Here is a 20,883-nt window from a genome sequence, read left to right as displayed (position 1 = left end):
GTAAAAGAAACATCAGTAAAATAAATAATGCCCTGCCAAGTCTCTCCGTTAGAAGAGAAGAAACACTGAACTTTACGTAGAGCGTGTGGACCTTAGAGGGCGCACTAACACAACCGGTCATAAGCAATGTTTAGGTTTCATCAATTTTCAGTTTTATTCATAGACGACGCGTTTCGGGTTACTGGAGACCCCTTTATCAAGTCTGAAAGGAGGATTAATAAAAAGAAAAACGGACACACGTAGAAAAACACAATATATGTGTGCCTATCCATATAAAGAGATGGGTGACAAATGTATAATGATAAATATAAAAAATAATTATATGAAAATATATATAAATATAAATACATATATAAAAATAAAAACTGCATATATATGAAAAGTCTCTCCGTTGGGCTTTCATCTGTCACATCAGTTAAAATAAACATTTTGGAATAAAGAATACATTGCTGTTTTTTCTCTCCTCCCATCGGCTAAAGAAATGATAAAATTTGATAAAATAAGATTAAGATGAGAGAAAAAGAATTCAACAAAAAAAATTCTTAAATTGGCTTCAAGGTTTCTGTATATATTCAGCTGTTCTGGGTGAGAAACATCCAAATCTTTGTTGTGGATTGTTTCATCATCTATTCTAGACAGTATATTGGAAGAGGTACTGCATGGTACAATTATGAAGAGTCATTCCGTCAAAAATTGCAGTATATCCGGAATTAAATTGTGGATCGAAAGACGTCGGCCCCTGGATTAACTTAATGTTACCACAAAGGTCGAATCTTTTTCGTCAGCAAAATTCCCAAAGAAGGAATTTGCTTTGCCTTCAACGAGTTGGTTTGCAGATGGCAAAATAGCTGCAAATACAAACATGAGTGCACCTTTTGTTCAGGCAGTCACCCAGCAACAAAATTGGCAAATTTCTAAAAACTCTGAACCCATTAGAACAAATGACCCCACTGATCATTCCAAGACTCATTCAATGCTTAAACAGTTATCCAAACAAATCGATTGCCAAAATATGAATTGACAGTTTTTCTGTTGGCTTTTACATACCTTCATTCACGGGTTCTGGTTGTTCATTTGTAAAAAAAAAAATTTAAATCTGTCAAAAATAAAAATGCAGTTCAGGAAAAAAATAAAGAGATTATGGAAAATAGGGTGGCAGGACTTTTTAAGAAACCCCGTTTCAATGACTTTAGATTATCCTCCCTTGGTTTAGTCCCCAAAAAGGAGCCTAATAGTTACAGGCTTATACATCATTTATCATATCCAAAAGACCAGTCTTTAAACGATTTAATAGATAAAACAGTCACTTCAGTACAATATTCCTCTTTTGATCAAGCCTTGCACTTACTAAAAAAGGCTGGAAAAAACACCATTATGGCAAAAACTGATATTAAAGGGGTTCTGCAGTTTGTTTAAACTGATGATCTATCCTCTGGATAGATCATCAGCATCTGACCGGCAGGGGTCCAACACCCGGGACCCCCGCTGATCAGCTGTTTGAGAAGGCAGCGGCGCTGGCAGTAGCGCCGCGGCCTTTTCACTGTTTACCGCAAACCCAGTGACGTCACGACTAGTATCAACTGGCCTGGGCGGGGCTAATCTCTATTCAAGTGAACGGAGCTTAGCCGCTCCCAGGCCATTGATACTAGTCGTGATGTCACTGGGCCAGCGGTAAACAGTGAGAAGGCCGCGGCGCTATTGCCAGCGCCGCTGCCTTTTCAAACAGCTGATTGGCGGGTGTAAGATCCCTGTCGGTCAGATGCTGATGATCTATCCAGAGGATAGATCATCAGTTTAAACAAACTGCAGAACCCCTTTAAATCTGCATTTAGGTCATTACCAGTTAACGCGGAAGGTTACAACTCTCTGGGGTTTCATTTTGAAGGTAATTACTACTATGATAAAGCTCTCCCTATGGGCTTCTCTTTATCCTGTTTTTACTTCGAGGCATTTTCAACATTTTTGCAATGGATGGTGGAAAGTCAGTCTAACGGTGGATTTGTGATTCACTACCAGGAGGATTTCTTGTTTATAGGCAAACAAGAGACTGACGAATGCTACAATTTACTAAAAACTTTCAAAAATATTACAGATTATTTCAATATTTCATTAGCTGAAGAGAAGACTGTTTATCTGACTAATATCACAAGATGACATTCAAATATGGATAAGTTTCTTGAACAATTACAATAGCAGAACAATTTGGCAACAGGAATTTATGGATTTAAGTTCCTTGCAATAATTTAGTGATGCAGCCGCATCAGTGGGTTATGGAGCAAGTTAAAAAAAACAATGGTCAGCAGAATAATAAAGTATTACTAGAACTCGTTCTGGTACTGATTGCATTAACAATCTGGAAAATTACAAAATAAACATATTTTTATTATTTTCGGATAACAAGGGGGTTGTTTATGCCATGAACTGTTTATCATCAAAATCACAAGAGGTTATAAATGTTTTAAGACAAATTACTTTATTTTGTCTGAATAATAACATTTGGATAAAAGACAAATACAGAGAAGGTAATAAGAATATAATAGCAGATTCTTTGTCTCGGCAGAATTTTGCTCAATTCAGACAACTGGTACCAGATGCACATGCAACGGGAATTCCTTGCCCTCATCAGCTGTGGAAGAAAATCTGGACTTAATCAACGGTCGTTAAATCTTTGGCACCTAATACATGGGCTGCATATGCAGCTGCATGGTACAATTGGAGAACTTTTTGTTCTGCCAACAATATTAAAGTATTGGACAGCAAGTTAGTACATTACATCTAATTTGTTTTAAATTTATTTAAGAAGGGACGCAAGGCTGCATACATACAAAAAATATTAGGCGGTGTTTCATCTTTTCAAAAACATTTTAAATTCTAAACCTTTTGCATCTAGTTCTTTACTCAAACAAATAATTAAAGGGATAAAAAGAGACAACGTTAGCATAAATAAAGGTAGGCTGATCTCATTAGATTTACTAAAGAAATTCCTAGACTGCTTAATAGTGTTGATCAAGCATGCTTGGCCGAACACCAGTTCGGCTCTAGCATCTCGATGCTCAGCACATGGCGGTATTCGACCAAATACCGCATGTGCTCGAGCGCAATGCTCGAGTCTCCTCCCCGCACGTCTGTTGGCTGCTACGCAGCAAATAAACGTGCGGGTAAGTGCTGCCCTTCACTGTAATGCCATAGCCATGTTGGTTACTGGCATTACAGTGATTGGCTGGCCGGAACGCGTCATCGCGTGCTATATAGCACCCGATGACACCTGTTCGGTTCAGTGTTAGTCAGGGAGAGCTGTGCTGAGGAAGGGAAAGATAGTGTAGGGAGTGAAATATATATTTTTTTCAGTAGAAAAACTTGTCAGAGACCCAAAAGTCCTTTTAAGGACTATTGTTGTGTGTGGCAGCAGCAATATATATTTTTAGCGCAACCTGCACTAAATTGCTAAAACTTTACAGATCCAAAAGTCATTTTAGGAACTATTGTGTGTGGCAGCAATATCTATTTTAGTGTGCAATAGTTAGGCCGCTGCAGACAGCGACGTTATCTGCGCTACATCTCCTGTGTAACGTGTGCGCATCCCCAAAATATCTGTGACATCCAGTGTACTTTTTCCGTAGACGGTGTCTGCTGCAGACAGTGACATTAGCTGCCCTACATCTCCTGTGTAACGTGTGCACATCCCAAAAATATTAGTGACATCCAGTGTACTTTTTCCGTAGACTGTGTCCGCTGCGGACAGTGACATTACCTGGTTTACATCTCCTTGTGTAACGTTTCCACATGCAAAATACCTGTGACATTCCCTGTAATTTTATATTAGCCGCTGCTGATATCAGCAACATTATCTGCGGTATTTCTCCTGTGTAACGTGTGCACATCCCAAATACCTTTTTACCTTTTTTTGCGCATACACTTGCAAATCCTACGCAACTGTACGTGTGACATACTTTTAAGCATATATAAAATGTAATACAGTATAAAGAAGGCGAGCAGTAAGGGACAGGGAAGTGGCCGTGATGCTGATGGTGAACGCAGAGGCCGTTGCCCTGGGCGCGTTGAAACTGTGCCTGCTGCCAGAGAACAAGAAAAACAATCCACGATACCTAGCTTCATATCCCAGTTTGCAGGGCGGTGCAGGACAACGCTCACGAAGTCAGACCAGTGCGACCAGGTGGTCGGTTGGATTGCAGCAGATAATGCTTCCAGTTGGTTAAGCACCACCCTGTCTTCCACCAAGTCCAGTCTGGTTTTAGAGGGTCAGCTCACCTGCAGGCCCTGGCATATAATCTTTTAGAGGGTCAGCTACAGGCCCTCACCTACAATCTTTTAGAGGGTCAGCTCACCTGCAGGCCCTCGCATGTAATGTTTTAGAGGGTCAGCTCACCATCAGGCTCTCACTTACAATCTTATAGGATCAGCTCACCTGCAGGCCCTCACATATAATGCTTCTCTCACCAGCATGCCGTCACCTACAATCTTTTAGAGGGTCAGCTCACCTGCAGGCCCTTGCATATAATGTTTTAGAGGGTTAGCTCACCAGCAGGCCCTCACCTACAATCTTTTGGAGGGTCAGCTCACCTGCAGGCCCTCGCATATAATGTTTTAGAGGGTAAGCTCACCAGCAGGCCCTTGCATGTAATGTTTTAGATGGTCAGCTCATCAGCAGGCCCTCAACCATAATTTTTTCAATGGTCAGCTCACCAGCAGGCACTCGCCCATAGTTTTTTCATTGCTCAGATCAGCAGCAGGCACTCGCCCATATTGTTTTAGAGAGTCATCTCTGCAGCAGACCCTCATGCCCAAATGTTTTAGATGGTCAGCTCAGCACCAGGCCCTCGCCCGTAATGTTTTATAAGGTCACCAGCAGGCCCTTGCTCCTAATGTTTTTGAGGGTCACCAGCAGGCCATCAATCATAATTTTTCAAGGGTGTATGATCTGCTCCTTCATGTGTAATAAAGGGTGTATTGGAGTGCCAGTTCCTTGTAATTTTTAGAAGCCCTTTCACTTAGTACATAGGCTTTCGTAGTGTAGGAGTCCCACTACTTGAACAATTGTACCACAACGTGAATGAGGCCCTCCATTATGTGATATACAGGTTGTATTGGAGTGCCTCTACCTTGTAATTTTTGACAGCACTTGCACTTCATATACAAGTAAATATACAGGAAAGAATGTTTCCTAACAATTTTTCCTCTAAAATCTATTTTATCTTCGGTAGTGGGTATTAGTGTCAGTCTGTAAAAGTGGCGTACTACTCGGACAACATCATTCCCAGCAGCGACCTGGGAGTCCAAGATGCAGCCAGACATCCTCCGTATGCTTTTCCCGAATCGTAGGAAAACAGAAGAAGATCGGAACCTCTATGTCGGCGCTGTCACAGGAATGTGATGCCAGGTTGGTTTAGATGAACAATATTTATTTTATTAATACAAGTCTGCGCGTTTCATCAGGACAGTATTACAGACAGTGTTTTTTAAAAGACAATTTTGGCGCGCAGGCCAGAGGATGGGAGGTGGGAGGGGATATAGGTAAAGTAGGAGAACCACATAGTGTCATACCACCAATAACCACAAATACACCTGAACTAGAAAAATATGTCGACACCACAGATAGCTCTTCCACTGATGAGTTCCTAGTAAAATTTAGAGCATTAAGGTCAAAATACAGGGTGGGCCATTTATATGGATACACCTTAATAAAATGGGAATGGTTGGTGATATTAACTTCCTGTTTGTGGCACATTAGTATATGTGAGGGGGGAAACTTTTCAAGATGGGTGGTGACCATGGCGGCCATTTTGAAGTCAGCCATTTTGAATCCAACTTTAGTTTTTTCAATAGGAAGAGGGTCATGTGACACATCAAACTTATTGGGAATTTCACAAGAAAAACAATGGTGTGCTTGGTTTTAACGTAACTTTATTCTTTCATGAGTTATTTACAAGTTTCTGACCACTTATAAAATGTGTTCAATGTGCTGCCCATTGTGTTGGATTGCAACCCTCTTCTCCCACTCTTCACACACTGATAGCAACACCGCTGTAACGGTCGCGTACACACACACACAGGGGGGAGGGAAGTGACCACTGCGCTCCACCCTTACCCCTGGCCCTGCCTACTTGCCTCGCGAGTCCTAATGACAGGGGACAACTGGACGGCAATCCCTAACTTGGAGTAAGTGCAGGGATGACAGACAGACAAACAACAGGACGTGAACGGACCGAGTCAATACCAGGAAAGCTGCAAAGTACAAATGGAGCAAGCAGAGAATTGTCAGGAGAAGCCGGGGTCATAAATACCAGGAGAGCAGAGAAGTACAAGAGGAGTCCTAAGAGAGTAGTCAGGTGGGAGCCGAGGTCACAATACCAGGACGGATGCGCAGTACAGGAGGATCAGGCAAAAGGATGGTCAAGGAACAGGATCAGGTAAGTATTCAGCAGTCCAACAAATACCAGGAACCTAGAAATTAACAGGCAACCTGTAGCGAGCAGGCTGCCTGTATTTATAGTGGGGAGTGAGGGTCATGTGATGTGGCCAGCGTCACATGACCGACAGACCAACCAGTCGAGCACCGAGTGATCAGCTCGGCGCTCAAGGCAGACTTAGGAGCAAGGAGCCACCCAGCTAGTAAAGCCGCCCTGGGAATGAGGTCAAACACAGAACCTCATTCCAAAAGCTAAGCAACAGTTCTGCAGGCAATGGGGGACCGAGTGCACCTTCGGAACCCCGTGACAACCGCAGGAGAAATGCTAGCACAGGCTTCCAGTATCCGTAGTTTCAGGTGCTGCACATCTCGTATCTTCACAGCATAGACAATTGCCTTCAGATGACCCCAATGATAAAAGTCTAATTGGGTCAGATCGGGAGACCTTTGGGGCCATTCAACTGGCCCACGACGACCAATCCACTTTCCAGGAAACTGTTCATCTAGGAATGCTCGGACCTGACACCCATAATGTGGTGGTGCACCATCTTGCTGGAAAAACTCAGGGAACGTGCCAGCTTCAGTGCATAAAGAGGGAAACACATCATCATGTAGCAATTTCGCATATCCAGTGGCCTTGAGGTTTCCATTGATGAAGAATGGCCCCACTATCTTTGTACCCCATATACCACACCATGCCATCAATTTTTTTGTTCCAACAGTCTTGGAGGGATCTATCCAATGTGGGTTAGTGTCAGACCAATAGCGGTGGTTTTGTTTGTTAACTTCACCATTCACATAAAAGTTTGCCTCATCACTGAACAAAATCTTCTGCGTAAACTGAGGGTCCTGTTCCAATTTTTGTTTTGCCCATTCTGCAAATTCAGTGCGCCGATCTGGGTCATCCTCGTTGAGATGCTGCAGTAGCTGGAGTTTGTAAGGGTGCCATTTGTGAGTAGCTAATATCCGCCGAAGGGATGTTCGACTAATGCCACTTTCCAGTGACATGCGGCGAATGCTACGCTGTGGGCTCTTGCTGAATGAAGCTAGGACAGCCACTGATGTGTCTTCATTAGAGACAGATTTCATGCGCCCACATTTTGGGAAATCCAACACTGAACCAGTTTCACGAAACTTAGCAAGCAGTTTGCTAACTGTAGCATGGGAGATGGGTGGTCTCGTAGGGTGTCTTGCATTGAAATCTGCTGCAATGACCCGGTTACTGCGTTCACCAGACATCAACACAATTTCTATCTGCTCCTCACGTGTTAACCTCGGCGACATGTCAATGGCTGTAAACAAAGAGAAACTTGTAAATAACTCATGAAAGAATAAAGTTACGTTAAAACCAAGCACACCATTGTTTTTCTTGTGAAATTCCCAATAAGTTTGATGTGTCACATGACCCTCTTCCTATTGAAAAAACAAAAGTTGGATTCAAAATGGCCGACTTCAAAATGGCCGCCATGGTCACCACCCATCTTGAAAAGTTTCCCCCTCACATAAACTAATGTGCCACAAACAGGAAGTTAATATCACCAACCATTCCCATTTTATTAAGGTGTATCCATATAAATGGCCCACCCTGCTGTAGAACAGCAGAAGTTTGCATTTCTGACAAGAGAGAAGGTGCGGGGGTGTCAATTGCTCCCCCGCACCTGCACTATAGCTGACATTTCACTAACCTCTTATTGAACTCTGGTTCAGAGGAACAAGATGGAGTTCTATCTCCCACACAGGCGACAGGAAGTTCTGCATCATTTTGTAGGCCCGAATACCGCTGTACAAATGGTGAGGCCAGAACAAGTAGTGTCGGTATTAGTTTGGATGACTGACAGTGCTTCCAGTTCCTGCACATTGTCTTCTATCCTGTCCCCTGCTGAAAGCGCAGAGTTGGCACCAGCCCATGAGCATCTGTCTTTCACCTCACCTCTTGCAAATCAGCCAAGCAGTCATGCAGCAGTCACTTATGCTTTTTGATGACACTGCTGGCGGGGGTTCCGTGGGCCATCCACCTTGCCCTTCCTCATAAATGGAAGAAAATGAGTGCACTGATGCCAACCACTTATGTTTGCGGATGAGGACTTGGCAGGACTACCGCAGCATGTCTCTGATAACGAGACACAGGTGTCAACTGCTGTGGTTTTCTGCAGTGTGCAGACTGGGCAGGCGTGAGGAGTGGGTGGAAGATGATGTGGAGGATGATGAGGTCCTAGACCCCACATGGAATCAAGGTCATCCGAGTGACGTGTTCGGAGGAAGAGACGGTAGTCACGCAGCTAGCCCCTAGCCAGTATGCCTCCTACTGCCCACCGCGTCGAGGGACTGAGCACACTAAAGCCAGATAAAAGGAGTTTCCTGGTGTGGCAGTTCTTCAGGCAATGTGCTGACGACAAGACACAAGTGGTTTATACGCTGTGAAGATAGAGCATGAACAGAGGCATAAATGTTCTAAACCTGAGCACCACCTGCATGACCAGGCATCTAAATGCAAAGCATGAGCTGCAGTGGAGTAGGCACCTGAAAAACCACAAAAGATCTGAGGCTCCTCCTGCTCCCTCTTCTGCCGTGGTCTAGGCCTCTTCCGCCCCGTATGGAGCAACAGTACTACCTGGCACCCCGCAAAGAGAGGATGTGACAGCACGACCACCAGCAGTGTCATCTCCACACAGTCCCATAGAAGCATTCACCTGTCAATCCCCCAAACACTGGAGAGAAAGAAGTACCCCCCTATCCACCCGCGAGCCCTGACCCTGAATGCCCGCATTTTAAAATTCCTGCCCTTTGGAATGCTGCCATTCTGTCTGGTGGAGACGGACAGTTTTAAAAACCTTATGGCGGTGGCTGTCCCACAGTACGTGGTTCCCAGCCGCCACTACTTTTCCAAGCGAGCCATTCCTGCCCTGCACAAACAAGTGGCTGACAAAATCAGGTGTGCGCTGCGCAACGCCATCAGTAGCAAGTTTGACATAACCACTGACACAAGGATCAGTAAGAACGAGCAGGGACGCTATATCTCCCTAACTGCCCACTGGGTAAACACAGTGGCAGCTGGGCCTGAGGCAGAAAGCGGTTTGGCACATGTCCTACTGTCACCGAGGATTGCTGGACGTTTCTCGATGCCCCCTGTTGCCTCCTCCTCCTTGTCATCCTCCTCTACCACATCCTCATCCAGTCAGCGTAACACCTCCACTACCAACTTCAGAACAGCCAGGGGGAAATGACAGCAGGCTTTTCTGAAACTTATCTGTTTGGGGGGAAAAACCTCACCGCGCAGGAGCTGTGGGTGGGCATCAAAAAACAGACCGATGAGTGGTTGGATCCGCTGAGCCTCAAGCTGGCTTGTGGTGTGCCATAGAAGGTGAAATCTTGTAGAACCTCCTGGTGTAGCTGGTTTGATGCACATCCCTTACCTGGAGCACTTGGTGGTGCAGAGGTTCCTGAAAAATGACCCTGAGATGTCAGAGCTGCTGCAGAAAGTGCGGACAGTCTGTGCACGCTTTTGGTGTTCTCACCCTGCTGCTGCTCGCCTGCCTGCACTGCAGCATAACTTCTGCCGTCCCACTTACCGCCTTATATGCGACGTACCCACAAAGCGGAACTCCACCTTGCACATGCTGGGGAGACTGTGCGAGCAGCAGCAGGCGATGGAGTTTCAGCTGCAGCACGCATGGGTGAGTTACTTTGCAGAACAGCACCACTTCACCACAAACGAGTGGGCCTACATGCAGGATGTGTGTGCCATGTTGCGCTGTTTCGAGTACTCCCCCAACATGGCCAGCGCTAATGACACCTTTATCAGCCTTACTATACCACTTCTATGCCTGATTGAAAAACGCTTCAGGCGATGATGTATGAATTGGTGGCACAGGCGGAAGAGGAGGAAGAAGTGGGATCATTCACACGGTTATCAGGCCAGTCGTTCACAGGTGGCTTGAAGGGTGGTTTCCTGCATCAACAGCGGTCAGGTACACAACTGTCCAGCCAGGGCACAGTTTTGGAGGATGAGGAGAAGGATCCCTGATCACAGCAGGGTGGCACCCAAATCAGCTCACGGGCATCACTGGTGCGTGGCTGGGGGGATGCAGAGGACACAGACGATACAGCTCCCACCAAGGACAACTTGTCGTTGCGTCTGGGCAGCCTGGCACACATGAGCGACTACATGCTGTAGTGCCTGCGCAACGAACGCTTCGTTGCCCTGATTGTTACCAGTGCTGATTACTGGGTGATTACTGGTGCCTTTTTTTTACTTCTGTCACTAAAGCGTGATCGGAAGATGCATGAATACAAGTACATGCTGCTAGACGCACTACTGACGGCTTTCCCACCTGACAGCAGGGGCTCAGTGGAAGCGCGAGGAGGAGGGAGTCGCCATCACAGCGGAGGAAGCTGCACCATCGGAGGAGGAAGCTGCCCAAATGTGAAAAACCTTTGTCACGATGCCACAACATCCAGCACCACGATCTGATACGGACCGTCTTAGCAGGAGGCAGCGTTTCAGCAACATGGTGGAAGAGTACGTGTCCACACGTCTGCACGTACTGACTGATGGGTCTGCCCCATATAACTTCTGGGTCTCCAAATTGGGCACATGGCCTGAGCTTCCTCTTTACGCCTTGGAGGTTCTGGCCTGCCCTGTGGCAAGTGTATTGTCCGAACGTGTGTTTAGCACAGCAGGGTGTGATCACGGACGGCACATCCGCCTGTCCACAGCCAATATGGACAAGCTCACGTTCATTAGAATGAACCAGGCATGGACCCCACAGGACTTGTCCAGACTTTTGGCTGATTAGATAAGTATTCCAGCCGCACCCATTGTTATACTCCAGCGCAGTTTGGTTTGTTCTGTTTGCCATTTACCAATGTCTTGGGGCCTTCCCAAATAAAAAAATTAAATTAAATTAAAGAGAAAAGAAAAATGAATTTAAGAATTTTATTAGCCAAAGATTTGAACTTTTAATATATATTTTTTCTTTTTCAGTGATAACTTCTAACCCCCGTAGGCAGGAGCGGGCTGGGACGGGGGGCAGGGAGGCAATTGCCCCCCAGGCCGCCTAAAAAAAAACGCTGGGCCATCTTTAACAAATGGAGAAGATAAAGAAAGAGAACGTCTACAACAAAGGTGACATCACTGGATGTAAGAGGTAGGGGGCGCTATGTAGGAGAGGAGATGCTTCGGCTCCTCCCCCTGCCATTTATAGAAGGAGGATTCAGAGCTAGATGAGGACGGCCAAAGGGGGCAGCAGGCCACGGGCGGGTGGCAGATGGTGGGGGGAACCACAGGCAATGAGCAGGATCTGGGGAGGGAGGAGAGCGGAGGAGCTTCCTGGCTGTAGCCGGCTGTTGTCTATTGTATAATGTGAAGCAGGCAGGTCCTCCTCTCTCCGTATGATATGTAGACCGGCCTCAACTATAGAATGTCAGCTGTACAGTGTTTGTTGGGAGTGGCCTATTAAATGTAGGAGGGGCTTTTAATAATAGGCGGGGATAAAAATAGGCCACTTGACTGGATTTGCCCCCCAGGACTAAGGCTGCCAGCCCTCCCCTGCCCATAGGGGACTAGAACCTGAGACCTTTGGATCCCTAGCCCTATTCACCCTAACAGAGATCCATGAGGATGAATGGCATTATACTGCGCTCCCTGCTGAGCTGTGCCTCGTGCACAGTGTACCATGGAGCTTACAGTGACAGGCCTGGAAAACTTCAGAAGGATCCAGGCTGCCATAGTAACCGATCACCATCATTTCAGCCGGCACATGCCGCGTATGGAGTGGGGTCACTGCAGCAGCGCACTCCATACTATGAACAGCATTTCTTGACAAGTTAATTCTATGTGTCTGAATCTAATTTTTTAAACCTTCAGTCATCTCTAATCATCACACATCGTAGAGCCTGACTCCTCCCACATAGGATCACATGGGCATGACATCATCACAGGTCCTTTACCTCCTCCTGCAGCACAGCCGGAAGCATAGGTCCGCCCACACAGGATCACATGGTCATGACATCATCACAGGTCCTTTACCTACTCCAGCAGCACAGCCTGGAGCCTGACTCCTCCCACACAGGATCACCTTGGTAACGTAATGTGACTCTGAGATAGGTGGTGGTGATAAGTGAGGTTCAGGTAAGTGTCCTGTGTGCTGGGCTGCGGGGCGTCCTCTCCATGTTCTGTGCGGTCTCCTGTGCGGGTCAGGATTAGGGACAGGTTTACAGTCAGGGAGGTTTTTAGAACAACTTGGGGGCGGGGCTCCATCCTCTCAGAAGCCCATACATTCTAGGTGGGTACATGTTGTGTCCAGCAGGGCAGGTAGGTGTGTAGTCACCGCCAGTGTCTGTCAGGATTACTGGGGCAGAGGGGGCATTAACCCCTTCACCGCCAGCTCTCTCGGCCAGGCACAGTCAGCCTCCGCCAGCACTCAGCCCACTAGGCACTAGGCTAGCCCAGGGACTGACTAAGGGACAGGAGCAGCACCTGGGTCTATCTGAGTGTAATCTATATGTACAGGTATATACATAGTCATCTTCCTGTGTATTATAGTATATACTATGCTGGTATAACCTGGGTATATCTGAGTGTAATCTATATGTACAGGTGTATACATAGTCATCTTCCCGTGTATTATAGTATATACTGTGCTGGTATAACCTGGGTCTATCTGAGTGTAATCTATATGTACAGGTGTATACATAGTCATCCTCCTGTGTATTCTAGTATATACTATGCTGGTATAACCTGGGTATATCTGAGTGTAATCTATATGTACAGGTATATACATAGTCATCTTCCTGTGTATTATAGTATATACTATGCTGGTATAACCTGGGTATATCCTGTATATGATTATATATGTACAGCTGGTTGTACATCTTCTGTATATACATGGATGACATAATCAAAGCTTTTGCGGAAACCCAAACTGTCCTGTATTTTGCTCGCGCTCCCAGCAGCCCCGACTATCAGCGGTTGGAAGAGGAGATGATGCTCCAGTGTGAGCGCCGCTTCCTCGTCAGTACACCGCACGTTGTCTCCTGTGGAGCGGTGGCATAGTGTAATTACTGCTACAAGTATGTATTGTAGTATCGGGCATGCTGTAGTATTGAAGTATTATGTGCCACTGTCCCTGGTACAATGTCCTCCTTTATGGGGTTGTGGAAGTGACCGCCCGACGTGTGACTGAGAATTACTAAAAGCTCATTCCCTTTGCTGGTTCTGTACAACGCTGCAGATTTACCGCACAGAAATCCGCAAAGTAAATCTGCAGCTGACCAGTCAGGTGTGAACCCCGCCTTATACTGCACTGCAGCCGTTCTCTATGTGCTATATGGCGGAATTATTTCTGTACTGTGCGATGGACGCAGCTGAAGGTTTCTTATTCATTAGTTTCTTATTATCATAATTTGTTTTGTTAATGAACTTTTCCCAGTGATGAAATAAATTGCACTGAGCGGTCCTGAGGGGAAATCAGCTGAATGCGGTATGACCACAGAAATGACTGGCACACGGCATCAAAGTGGGCAGGAGGGTGATCTGACCAGCATACATCTTTGTATATGAATCCCTATCAAAAACTACCAGACCGCATAAAGTTATTGATACATTTTATTAGCAAAATTCATAAGGAAACAATCCATGTATTAAAAACAAGTGCAGGGAAAAGGCGGCATCCACCAGAGGCCGTGATTCAAAACATATTCCACAAATAAATACTCATCAAAGTGCAAAAATATTATAAATACATAATGTCAGGAACAGAATGGCGCATGTTTTGGCAAACCTTTGTCTGGGGGTGGCGTCATCACTGAGCGGCACAAATTAAATTCACAGGATTACCAATCACCACGCTCGATACCCAATTATCAGAAATTGTGTTCACCTGATGTACAAGGCGCACAGAAAAAAAGAGAAGGGCCGCATCTATATGACGCGGTACATCACGTGACGACGTGTCGCATCACATGATGACATCGGCAACCCCGCGATCGTACTAGATATCGGTGGCATCAGATACCTAATTGCGCATGCGCGGCCCGACGCATCCCCACTGAAAACATAGCCACAACATGATTGACCCAAAAATGAAAAAAATCATGATATAATAATATGTAATACGAACACATAATTAGTGCATAAAAAACAGTGATGGGCCAAAATAGTATAATAAATAACACACAAGTTTTTTTTCTAAAACATGATAAATCCATGATATGTACACATAATATAGAACATGTAAAAGTGAAAAAAAAGTAAAAAAAATATTAATTGAATGCTTCATTATGTAACCAATACATAATAATATATTGTGAAAAGTGTAAAATGTGAGAATGTAAATGTATGATTTGTGGAATGAAAAAGGAAATACACATAATAAATTGCGAAAAAAATGTAATTACATGATTTGTGAAATGAGAAAAGGCAAAAAAGGGGAAAAGAGCCCTTTTTGCATTTTCTCATTTCACGAATGGAGAACACAGGAGAGTTTGGCCTCGTACTTCATCATACCTCTCGGAGTCCTGACACCGGATTGTGACCTCTTGTCCGGCAGTCACCTCCTCACCTCTCATGTCGGCAGCCGGTTCCGCAGTCAGAAGAATGCTGCCACGCTGCACTGTAAGTGATCCCATTAGCCCGGTGCAGGGATCAGAGCTCTGCTGTCCGTCCGCCGCTCCTTATCAGCTTGTCCCCAGACATCAGTGCCTCCTCACCGGCTGCTCTCCCGTCTCCATGGATCTTTCCTCGGCCAGACACTACTCAGCCTACACAGTCAGGGATCTGGAGCGATATTGGCCAATGAGCAGCCTCCCTCCCTAATAAAAAGCTCCTTCCTCGCGGCCTACCCTACACCTGCCAGTAAGGAGCTTTGCTATTGGATGCTTTGGGTAACAGCAGTATTACTGTGCTGCCCATGGGATTCACAGCGTGCAGTGCGCTGGTTAACTACATGAAAAGCCTGAATGTGTATAGATACGCATTATCCTATTTTCAAAGCTTAAAATGTCCTAATCCGGCGTCTATGCCGCTTGTACAGGTGTTACTGCGACCTCTGATCAGAACCATCTCCCTGTGACCTTCTGGTATGGAGCTATGAGCCATAATGGGTTTTGTGGATCTTTGGCTACTAGGACCAGGGAGGGGGAGGGGGATCCTCCCGGGGAGTGAGGGGCACGACCCACTAAGGATTACACTGCCTGTGCCGGGCAGAGGCCATGGTCTTAATGTGTTTGGAGGGACCGTGGACAACCTGCTGATGTCACTGCTCCCGTGTGGCTATAGCATTCATCATCATAACCCAAAGGATTACTCATCTACCCGGTAACTGACTTTTCATCTGTTTAACTCTGTTTGTACCATATCATCTGTATTTGCACATCTGACCATCGTATATATCTGTGTGTATATAGTGTTGTGTCTAGTGCGCCCTTAAGGCAATTAAATATATAAATTAATCTTGCGCTGTTCGGTATCTCGATCACAAATCCCCACATCCGTGTTTCAGTATAACGCTATAAGCTACCTGGGGTTGGTTCCGACCCGATCTAATCCCGTTAACGGACCGTGCTTATATCTAATGAGGAACTGGAGGCAGTCTACCGGGCTGGCCGAGCTCTGCTTCACTGGGGCAGTGAAAAGGTTCTCTCAGCTTGTCAGGGTTGTGAGCGAGTGTTGTGTCACGCCGGAGGTTGCGTGGACCACCCTCTATCACTCCCCGTGCCTCCCTGTGCCCGTGCGGACAGGAGGCGTCTGTGTAAACTGTGCCAGGCTGACCTTATGTACTCCCAGGGAGGGCGTAACGTCACGTCTTGGTAACCAGTGACAATACCGCACCACGCGATCCCGATGTACTGTAGGGGTGCATCAGGGGGACTTTAAATGTTACATGGCAACTTAAAATTGTCCCAGTGAAATCTGCCTCTTATGTTGCTCCTTCCCTTTTGCGCCCTGCCCTGTGCCCATACAGCAGTTTACGACCACATAAAAAATATTGAGGTTTACTTTGCTGTTAACCAATGCTGTGTTGCAGGAAAAATTGATTAACATAAAAAATCGGCAAAATAAATGAAATTTTAAAGTTGCCTTAATTTTCTTTTAAACTGTTGTGGAACACCTCAAGGGTTAGCAAAGTTTGTAACATCAGTTTTGAATAATTTGAGGGGTTTAGTTTCTAAAATGGGCTCATTTATGGGTGATTTCTATTATTTAAGCTTATTATTTTAAGCGTTATATCTGAATTGATGTTTAAAAAACTATTTTGAAAATTTTCTTAAAAAATTTCTTCTAAAATGTTAAACCTTCTAACATCCTAAAAAAATAAAATGACATTTACAAAATGATGCCAACATAAAGTAGACATATGGAGAATGTTGACTGATAACTAATTTACCAGTTTTGTTTTGTTTTGTTTGTTTTTGTAAGTAGAGAAATTCAAATTTAGAAAATTGTGAATTTTTCAAAATTTACTATAAGTTTAGCATTTTTTTAAATAAGTTAAGGAAAAAAATATTAACCCAATTTTGCCGCTAACATGAAGTACAGTGTGTCACCAGAGAACATTCTCAGAATCAGTTAGATAAGTAAAACTATTTCAAAGTTATTACCACCACATGATTAGCAAAAATGGGCCTGGTCAGGAAGGTGAAAACTGGCCTGGGATAGAAAGGGTTAATAGATGCAAATAAGCCTCTGGGAGCAACGGGGGTGTTGTCCTTACACCTAGAGGCTCCTCTTTTTCTGCACCCGCCACGCCCATTTCACTGTCACTGACAGGGTCAGGTGTGATTACGTCTTCACTGCCTGGTCCTGTCAATCAAAGTGAAAAGGGCGTGGCAGGTGCAGAAAGGAGGAGCCTCTAGGTAAAAAGGCAACACCCCCGTTACTCCTGGAGGTTCATTTGCATATAATAAAACATAATTATCTCAGCAGTGCGGGCACATATCAACATGGGACCAACACAGATGCCTTCAGCTGCCAAGCGCACATGTACCAGGTCAGCCGGTGTCACAGGTACCAATCTGCTGACAGATGCCCTTTATTCTTGTAATTCCAACTGATAGGACGAGGGCAGTCTGAGCTCTAGATCTATGAAGTGATCTACTAGATTACAGCTTTAGGCTACTTTCATACCAGCGTTTTCAATTCCGCTATTGAGATCCGTCATAGGATGAAAACGCTTTAGTTTTGTCTCCATTCATTGTCAATGGGGACAAAACTGAACTGAACGAAACGGAGTCACCAAAATGCTTTCTGTTCTATTTGGTTGCTCTCCCATCGCGGACAGAATATCTCTGCAAGCAGCACTTTTCTGTCCGCGATGTGGTGCGGAGCAAGACGGATCCGTCCTGACACACAATGTAAGTCAATGGGGACGGATACGTTTTTTCTGACACAATTGAAAATGGATCCGTCCCCCATTGACTTTCAGTGTTGTTCATGACGGATCCGTCTTGGCTATAGAAGACATAATACACCGGATCCGCTCACGACGGATGCATGCAGTTGTATTATTGGAACGGAAGCGTTTTTGCAGATCCATGACGGATCCGCAAAAGACGCTGGTGTGAAAGTAGCCTTATAGTGGTATTACCGCTGTGACCTGTAGTGGTAATATGAAGGTGTGACATGCTTTTGACCTGAAACATGGAGGAACTGCCTTGATACACGTTATTATCTCCTCCAGTGTTTCCTCTTCTTATCTCCAGTAATTGTATTTTACATGGGATTTTCTATGATTTTACATCGGTTCATCTTCTTTCCATTCAGGTTCCTACAATATAGGATCCGCTCAGCGTATATCTCCTATATAAGATCATTCTCCTGATTGACCATCAAGGATGGATAGGGATGGGGACAAGATGGCAGAGAGTATAATAAATCTCACCCTAGAGATCCTCCTCCGGCTTACTGGAGAGGTGAGAGATTCTGATGATGTCACATTACATCATCTTCTCTATGTTACTAACAGATGGACATGACTGGAGAGGTGAGGGACTCTGGAGATGTATGGAGGGATATTTATTACTGCGTCTCTCCATAACCAGGAATACACAGTAGTGAAGAAGACCTCTAGTGAGCATTGTCAGGCCCCGGTATCTGAAGAACGGGGAGGAATTCTGAGCCGAATATCCAGGCTGACACCTCACATCCCGATACATGAGAAAGTCAACAGGGAGAAGATCCTAGAGCTCACCAACAAGATCATTGAGCTGCTGACTGGAGAGGTGACATCGCTGGGAATGCCGGGACATTATACAGTAACACTATGAAGGGATCTGGGTGATGACTGTATAATTATGTTGTCAGGTTCCTATAAGGTGTCAGGATGTCGCCGTCTATTTCTCCATGGAGGAGTCTGAGTATTTAGAAGTAAACAAAGATCTGTACAAGAACGTCATGATGGAGGATCACCAGCCACCAAGTAAAAGACATGACTAAATACACACATCCTCTCACTAGTTATATGTAAGAAATTAATTGTCACCGTATGTTTTTCCTACAGTTAAAGAAGAGAGAACAACTCCCAGTCCTCTTCTTCTACAGGAGGCGAGATGTCCTAGTCCTCTTCTTCTACAGGATGGTTCAGAAGAACATCAAAGCATTCCATATGATGATCAGATAGATGGAAATAAGGTCTCATGAAAGGTTCCCTATGATCTGTAGAAGTGCTGTGAAGATCTTGTGTTCAGTCTTGTTTTATAAACCAGTATTATATGTTATATCCTTGTATAATGAGAAAGGTAGAGATGGCAGGATTACAGCTAACTATAGACCTTACATGTCGTCTGGATCTTCTCACGGCTTTCTGGTCTGTAGAGACTGCTGGTTGGAATAAGGACCAAACTAGATGCATATATACAGGAGACCTGCAGATATTTTTGGGTCAGACAATGAAACATGGCACATGTAGATCCACTGTGTCTCTTGAACAGATTTGACATGGTTCTGCTCCAAAGTGTGTTATATAAGTGACTCCCTTCCTTCCCTCCCATTTTATCCTCTGTACAGGGATCTGGACTTTGTTGCAGGGGAACCACTAGGCTGCTGCACTTGAAGTAGTTTCTGTACAAGTGACTGGTGACCCACGGGGTCAGGAAAGGCAGAATACGCGCAGTCTGATAAATGGTCTGTTGTCAGGGCGAGCAGCTCAGGATCAGAACGGAGATCAGGCAAGGGTCAGGTCAGACAGCAAAGGGTTCAATCTAGAAGTCGGGCAGAAGTCTGTACACAGAAAAGGCAAGCAAGATTTGCATGAAACTAGCATACTAGAACCTACTGATCAGTCTCCTTTGCATGGCTTGTAGAGATCAGAGTGCGTGCAGAGTGCGTGCCCTATAAGAGCCAGACATAGTGTGTGCACACATGACCTATGGGCAGAGGAGGTCATTATCGGCAGGAAGCAGGCCTCAGCTTGTGTGGGAGGACAGCGTTATTCCAGCAGCCGGGACCACTGGGAAGGGAGAGAGGGATGTCTGTGGGACTGGACCGCTGGAGCCCTAAAGCTATGGAGCAGGTAAACCAGGCAGCAGGCGTGCCCACCAGCAGGAAGGAGAGGAGCTATAGGCATGGACCGCTGCCATAGCAGATAACTCTGCTGTCATTTCATCACTTTGTCATTGTAATTAATGATCTTTTCTGGTCACATCAAACCTTCCACACGACTTCTCCATCAGTCTGCTGACTTTTATCATTTCTGTTTCACAGCTTTTAAATCTGGATAAAGATCTGAACAATATTAAGGCTGAAGATGCATATGTGAGGAGTGATGAGCAGATCATAGAGGACATTCCCACCGATAACCACCCAGGTGAGTAGTAACCACTACATAAAGCAGAGAAGACCCACAGATTCTGCTCCTTCACTGGCTACTGGTGACTCATTGTATAGTCAGGTAGTGGTGGCAGTTTGGGGGTCACATATTGTACTTTGCGACAGGTTTTCCTTTATTAGCACACAATTGTTACCGATACCAGGTGTCCCACAGTATTGATCAGAAGATTGGAGGTAGAGTTGTTTCGGGTATCGAACTTTCAATACCCAATCGATACTTTTATCGATACGATACCGGGATTTGTCTTTTATCGATACTAGGCTGTGTTACTGCACAGCCCAGTATCAGACAATATGGATCGCGCGTGCGCCATATTCCCTCAGCAGCACAGGGAAGAAGGAAGCAGCTCCCCCCTGTGCTGCTGCCGCTACCTCCAGTGAGAGCGCAGAGGGGCGGAGGAAGGGAGGGGCTGTAGCCACTGCGCCACCAATGATAGCTAATGTTTAATACATTACAAATGCAGGCGGCGGCAAAAACACATTGCCGGCACCCTGCCTCTCACAGGGCGCTGCGATCTGCTCCCTGTAGCCCTGGCTGCCGTAGTCAGCTCCCTGCTGCTGTGTGCTCAAAGCAGCAGGGAGAGTGTAAGATCCTATTCACCCTAATAGAGCTCTATTAGGGTGAATAGAC

The 20,883-nt window shown here is 45.4% G+C and overlaps 1 long non-coding RNA gene across 2 annotated transcripts; it reads left to right on the top strand.

Moving 5' to 3' along the window:
* The first annotated feature begins 11,516 nt into the window (after positions 1 to 11,516).
* On the top strand, positions 11,517 to 18,520 carry LOC120999572. 2 transcript variants are annotated; one of them, XR_005778560.1, is made up of 3 exons: positions 11,517 to 11,574; positions 18,189 to 18,337; positions 18,467 to 18,520. It is a non-coding gene; the product is annotated as an uncharacterized LOC120999572 (long non-coding RNA). The 2 variants fall into 2 exon arrangements; XR_005778561.1 differs by lacking the exon at positions 11,517 to 11,574 and adding an exon at positions 12,435 to 12,557.
* The last annotated feature ends 2,363 nt before the right edge of the window (positions 18,521 to 20,883 follow it).

Source organism: Bufo bufo, chromosome 4, assembly GCF_905171765.1.
Source record: "Bufo bufo chromosome 4, aBufBuf1.1, whole genome shotgun sequence".
NCBI classification, from domain to species: domain Eukaryota; kingdom Metazoa; phylum Chordata; class Amphibia; order Anura; family Bufonidae; genus Bufo; species Bufo bufo.
Note: the sequence above shows the minus strand (reverse complement) of the source record. Positions and strands in the feature narration are given on the sequence as shown.